Consider the following 6,689-nt stretch of genomic DNA (forward strand, 5'->3'; position numbering starts at 1 on the left):
GCAGTATTCTTTTCTTAGCATTCAAGCACCTTCTAAAGCACCATCTAAAGCACAAAATACCCAATCCACAAGCAATCTGTCATATACACATTAGAGGCACTGGACACTATTGGTAATTTTACTCAAAATAATTGGTGAGCATAAAAAATCACTTGGTAACGAGCAATGGAGAGCTGTTGATAGTGTAATACAGTGTGAGAAGTTAGGTTTTGTGGTCACGATATGAAGCATCTGAAAGTACACATTTTTGTGTGACAAGGGTGTTTTATCTCGCAACTTCAACGACCAATTGAGTGTACAAATTTTCAGGTTTGTTGTTTTGTGCATATGCTGAGATTTACCAAGTGAGAAGACTGCCATCGATTTCACAAAACTCTTCCTAACTTAAGACTAATCTTAGGACTTAGGACGAGTCCCAACTGTAATATGCGGACCTTAAGATTAATCCTTAGTACTCGTCCTAACTCGAGATAAGATGAGGCCTAACTCTTTGTTAAATCGACTCCTGGTCTTTGGCAATTACCAAAGGTGTCCAGTGCCTTTTAGCATGCGAGGCAATTCAAGATTGGGCACTTTGGGCTATGAAAGTGTTCGCTTGAGTGAAGTGTCGCGAATCTGACATAGACTTGCATGGTGGCCTCATCCTCAAGTTGTAGCAGTGGGGCACATTCCTGGAGTTGCACACCCTCGCCTTTTCTCTTTCAGTCTCTTCCGTAGTGGAGGCAATCCATTGCCAGCTTTGTCGTGAATTTGTGAGCCATCTTGAAGATGTTCTCAAAGTACTGCAAGAGTAATAATTTCAAAAAAAAACAAATTAATAGCGAAGAGAAATATAAAACAAAAAGGTAACAAAAGGGCAAAAGGTCTGGAATCCTGAGCTACATGTACACAATAACCCCCGCGAAAAGGGAGATTTCTAACCTGAATTCCAGTACATTTGGTTCCTATTTGTATAAGGGGATCGAAGCATAGCTGGTTAGGTGCCTGCCTGTGTATACAGCACAACAGATTTTCTGGATCAAAGTAGACCACATCAATCGGTCAACTGACCACACACAAAAAGTATACTCTGAAGTTATTCTAGTCGTTTGTAAGTTTTCACCATAAGCCAGTTTGAATAGATTTAGACCTTGCATACATCATCCAACATGTGGTTAAAATAATGGGGATGAAGTGTCCACCTGTTTTTTGACTACCCTTGACAAACATTTTAAAACACTAAAGATTCAGAAAAATTTCTCTGACAGGAGACTATAGAATTTCCCTTTAAAGTGGAACACATAATCCGCATGTGACATTAGAGCAAAAGGTCAATGGTTTACTTTGAGTCTTGTATGAGCCTTCTCCTTGAACTATCTCTACTTATATCAAAGAACTCTTCACTGAATGCTAGGATCAATTTCATTGCCCTTGCCCAATTCTAGCATGTCTAGGGCCAATTTGGTGCCAAGTTGGTGTAGTTTAAGTGTAGTCAACTGCAGAGATTGGTGTACGCTAAAACTACACCAGAGCTCCTTTGAACAACATAGGAGTACTGTTAGTTTTGGGTGTACCTTGACTTATGTTCATTTAAACCATCAACTGAAAAGCACTGGACGCTATTGGTAATTACTGAAAATAATTGTTAGCATACTAGGTCGCAAGCAATTTCAAAAACCAACTGAGTTCAAATTTTCACAAGCTTGGTATTTTATGGTATGTTGAGATCCCCTAATCTTTGACAATTACCAAAGGTGTCCAGTGCTTTTAAAGCTAATGACATGATATGTCTTAGTTTTACTAGAAACCTGGAGGTCATGTGGTAGTCGTTTGCCATGTAATAGTCGCCATGTAATAGTCGACTATTACATGGTGCGCGCAGTATCTAGACATCTTTTTAACTCACCTCGAACCAAATCAGTTACGCATCTGTGTATCCGAAATGCGCGTACGAATTTACATGTTTCAGGATGTTATACAACAAATATTGACTGCTTTTACTCATGCTATTGCAGACTAAAACTCTGACTCCCTTGTTGATCCCGGACCGTTCCATTTTCCTTAAGCTGCACCTCATTTAAGATTGAGGTGTTATAAAACACATATTGACTGGGATCATTCTGTAACTAGTGTACGTATATTCCCCTTCAGGCCTGTGAGTGACCATAACAGGGACCTGTTTGCCTCAGCCTTCGGCCTCAAGAAATAGGCCCCTCTTCTGGTCACTCAAAGTCCCTTGGGCGGAATAGACGTACCTCATTGCCAGATCTTCTCGGGAGTCGTAGTTTCCACCATAGTACTCGAAGCAGTCAATATTTGTATAATAATGTTTGTCAGACAAGAAAAACAATCTAGTGGCTACTTACAGCAAGCTGTTGCAGGAGTGTGTCTACACCTTCCAACTCACTGAGTAACAGTTTTCTGAGATAATCCAACAACAGATCTAAAAGCAAAAACAAAAAAGACTGGTTTAATTTTTTGTCCACCGTATTTTACTTTTTTAAATGCTGCTCTCCCAATTACTGTTTGTCTGTTTAACCCTAATAATATTTGTAATAATGTATTAAAATAATATACATTCATATATATTTTTAATTCTTTTGTGAACCTATTTCCCTTAGTCTTAAACTTTTGCCTTTGTGATTTATTTTTATAAAATAAGCCAATACTGAATTTGAACAAGGTGTACAGCAGGCCTGATACTTCATGGAGGTAAAAAATAAAGCAGCCTCGTTACCCTGGGCAGCAGGCAACATCAATATCTCTTTATCTTTTTGTATCCTAACCACTGAAAATCAATACTGAAAATATCTTCATACCTATGCTTTCTAGGGGTATCTTTTGATGAAACAAGTTTAAAGGCAGTGGACACTATTGGTAATTACTCAAAATAATTATTTGCATAAAACCTGTCTTGGTGACGAGTAATGGGGAGAGGTTGATATTGTGAGAAATGGCTCCATCTGGAGTGATGTAGTTTTAGAGAAAGAAGTCTCGCAATCAACCATCTAAACGCACACAAATTTGTGTGACAAGGGTGTTTTTTCTTTCATTATTATCTTGCAACTTCGATGACCGATTGAGCTCAAATTTTCGCAGGTTTGTTATTTTATGCATATGTTGAGATACACCAAGTGAGAAAACTGGTCTTTGACAACTACCAATAGTGTACACTGCCTTTAACAAATTTACTGCTGTGTGGGCACGCTTGTTAAAACACATTCATAAATACCTCAGACAGTTTCGCTATTCCTATTGGTGGAGTGCGCGTCACGTGGGGGTGTTTAAACCTTTGTTTATAACCGGTTGTAAGCGGAGACTCCACGCTAGTCTTGATGCAAGACGTTTCTTGTTATGGGCGACGCAGGTGCTGTCGGCGAGTGAATGAAAAACCAGCGAATATGCACCAAGACTATACGCGCTTGCGCACGAACGGAACCGGAAAACACATGCGTACAGACATCGTACATGTACATGTAACATGTATACTGAACATACCATGGAGGTTGAAACATACAGAGCTCAAGCACTCGGAAATGGTTAAGTTTTACAGAGTTTCTTACTTTAATACGCCTTTTAACCAAAAACGTATTTTTAAATGGGAATAATAGGGTAGCTACTATAGTTCTTTCACGGTCGTTTGAAACCTTGCATGGTCGAATTGCCGTTTGATAAAGGCCCTTGCCTTCGGCTCGGGCCTTTATCTTACACGGCAATTCGACCATGCCACAGTGTTTTAAACGAATGTGAAAGAACTAGTAGCTACCCTTTTATTCCCTTATTTATGCCCTCAATACACAGGTGTACAAAATTTTGTATTTTTACGCAATACATTTCAAATGAGTCATGCTTTTATATGATCTCCCTCAAATCAAATAACAATGAGAGGGGCACAACATTAGATCTATGACTTGATCTTTTGACAGTGGGCTCTGATGCATGTAGTCTTCAACACTGAATGGATCAATCACAGGACTAATTAAAATATGAAAACAGGATATTTGAAAGTCACTCTTCATGGGGTGCATTTTGGCTGCTGTAACCAATAACTGTTTCGGTCATCAACTCAGCTAAAATTGTTATTGGTTACAACCTCCAAAACGCATCCCTGCGGTTATAATAAAGCAAGGCATTATGGGAAAGAAAAATCTGCACCATGAAACTAAACACCACTGGGGACGACTTTGGTAATGAAGGCCACCATTGGCCTTGTCCATGAAACTAAACACCACTGGGGACGACTTTAGTAATGAAGGCCACCATTGGCCTTGTCCATGAAACTAAACACCACTGGGGACGACTTTGGTAATGAAGGCCACCATTGGCCTTGTCCATGAAACTAAACACCACTGGGGACGACTTTAGTAATGAAGGCCACCATTGGCCTTGTCCATGAAACTAAACACCACTGGGGACGACTTTGGTAATGAAGGCCACCATTGGCCTTGTCCATGAAACTAAACACCACTGGGGACGACTTTGGTAATGAAGGCCACCATTGGCCTTGTCCATGAAACTAAACACCACTGGGGACGACTTTGGTAATGAAGGCCACCATTGGCCTTGTCCATGAAACTAAACACCACTGGGGACGACTTTAGTAATGAAGGCCACCATTGGCCTTGTCCATGAAACTAAACACCACTGGGGATGACTTTGGTAATGAAGGCCACCATTGGCCTTGTCCATGAAACTAAACACCACTGGGGACGACTTTAGTAATGAAGGCCACCATTGGCCTTGTCCATGAAACTAAACACCACTGGGGACGACTTTGGTAATGAAGGCCACCATTGGCCTTGTCCATGAAACTAAACACCACTGGGGACGACTTTAGTAATGAAGGCCACCATTGGCCTTGTCCATGAAACTAAACACCACTGGGGACGACTTTAGTAATGAAGGCCACCATTGGCCTTGTCCATGAAACTAAACACCACTGGGGACGACTTTGGTAATGAAGGCCACCATTGGCCTTGTCCATGAAACTAAACACCACTGGGGACGACTTTAGTAATGAAGGCCACCATTGGCCTTGTCCATGAAACTAAACACCACTGGGGACGACTTTGGTAATGAAGGCCACCATTGGCCTTGTCCATGAAACTAAACACCACTGGGGACGACTTTAGTAATGAAGGCCACCATTGGCCTTGTCCATGAAACTAAACACCACTGGGGACGACTTTGGTAATGAAGGCCACCATTGGCCTTGTCCATGAAACTAAACACCACTGGGGACGACTTTAGTAATGAAGGCCACCATTGGCCTTGTCCATGAAACTAAACACCACTGGGGACGACTTTGGTAATGAAGGCCACCATTGGCCTTGTCCATGAAACTAAACACCACTGGGGACGACTTTAGTAATGAAGGCCACCATTGGCCTTGTCCATGAAACTAAACACCACTGGGGACGACTTTGGTAATGAAGGCCACCATTGGCCTTGTCCATGAAACTAAACACCACTGGGAACGACTTTGGTAATGAAGGCCACCATTGGCCTTGTCCATGAAACTAAACACCACTGGGGACGACTTTAGTAATGAAGGCCACCATTGGCCTTGTCCATGAAACTAAACACCACTGGGGACGACTTTGGTAATGAAGGCCACCATTGGCCTTGTCCATGAAACTAAACACCACTGGGGACGACTTTGGTAATGAAGGCCACCATTGGCCTTGTCCATGAAACTAAACACCACTGGGGACGACTTTGGTAATGAAGGCCACCATTGGCCTTGTCCATGAAACTAAACACCACTGGGGACGACTTTAGTAATGAAGGCCACCATTGGCCTTGTCCATGAAACTAAACACCACTGGGGACGACTTTAGTAATGAAGGCCACCATTGGCCTTGTCCATGAAATATGCTGCATGCATATCTTCGTACACTCTTGGTTGGCAAATGCCATAAAGTTGTGCACTATAGGCAGACGCAAAAAACTTGGCCATTTAAACACTAGCCACAACAAAATCACTAATGTCGAGTTAAAACCAATGGTTCTTGTCAGAACCACCCCAACTCATTAGAGAAAGTCAATAAATGGCGTTACTGCAAACCTTTCCATATCTTAATTCTACCATGAAAAGTTTCAAATCCTACTCAAATACATAAGTTCAGTAAAACTTTTGTATAAAGCAGAACTGCTGTGTTTAGCTTATTTTAGAGATAGAATAACAACAAAATTGACTGCAAAACTGTACCTGCCTTGTGTGTATTGCAGGACGATGGCAAAGATTTCACTACAGTCAAGCTTTGATGGTACTTTGTGGACTTGAGTCTCTTCAGCCTTGCTGGGCTGCCTCCCTGTTCAACCTCCCGCACATCTCAGATTGTCACAATTCTGAACAATTCCTACAAGTAAAAGAATGAATTGGAAAATGAGCAACGAAAACTTTACCCAGTCAGTGTTTCTTGAGGTTTAATACTTGATTTATAAGTACAATAAAGAGTATAAAACATGATAAAGCACCTTGTTATCAATAATAATAATAATAACTAAATAATTGATGTACAACAAATTCCTATATAAATTGCTCTAAACAATAAAGTATTAATAAAAAACAAGCAAATGTACTATAAAAACCATACCCTTACACACATTAAAATGAATAAAGGTAACACTATTAGCAACAAAAACTACTTTAAAGGCACTGAACACGTATTCACACTTGGTTGATCCCAACATAAAACAACAAACCT

The 6,689-nt window shown here is 40.8% G+C and overlaps 1 long non-coding RNA gene across 1 annotated transcript; it reads right to left on the bottom strand.

The window, feature by feature from the left end:
* Window positions 1–469: 469 nt before the first annotated feature.
* On the bottom strand, window positions 470–6,443 carry LOC117299234. Its single transcript, XR_004520044.1, has 3 exons — window positions 6,191–6,443; window positions 2,346–2,422; window positions 470–782 (listed from the first exon to the last, which is right to left on the bottom strand). It is a non-coding gene; the product is annotated as an uncharacterized LOC117299234 (long non-coding RNA).
* Between the last annotated feature and the right edge of the window lie 246 nt (window positions 6,444–6,689).

The sequence above is a fragment of the Asterias rubens genome, chromosome 14 (genome assembly GCF_902459465.1).
Source record: "Asterias rubens chromosome 14, eAstRub1.3, whole genome shotgun sequence".
In the NCBI taxonomy this organism is placed as follows: Eukaryota; Metazoa; Echinodermata; class Asteroidea; order Forcipulatida; family Asteriidae; genus Asterias; species Asterias rubens.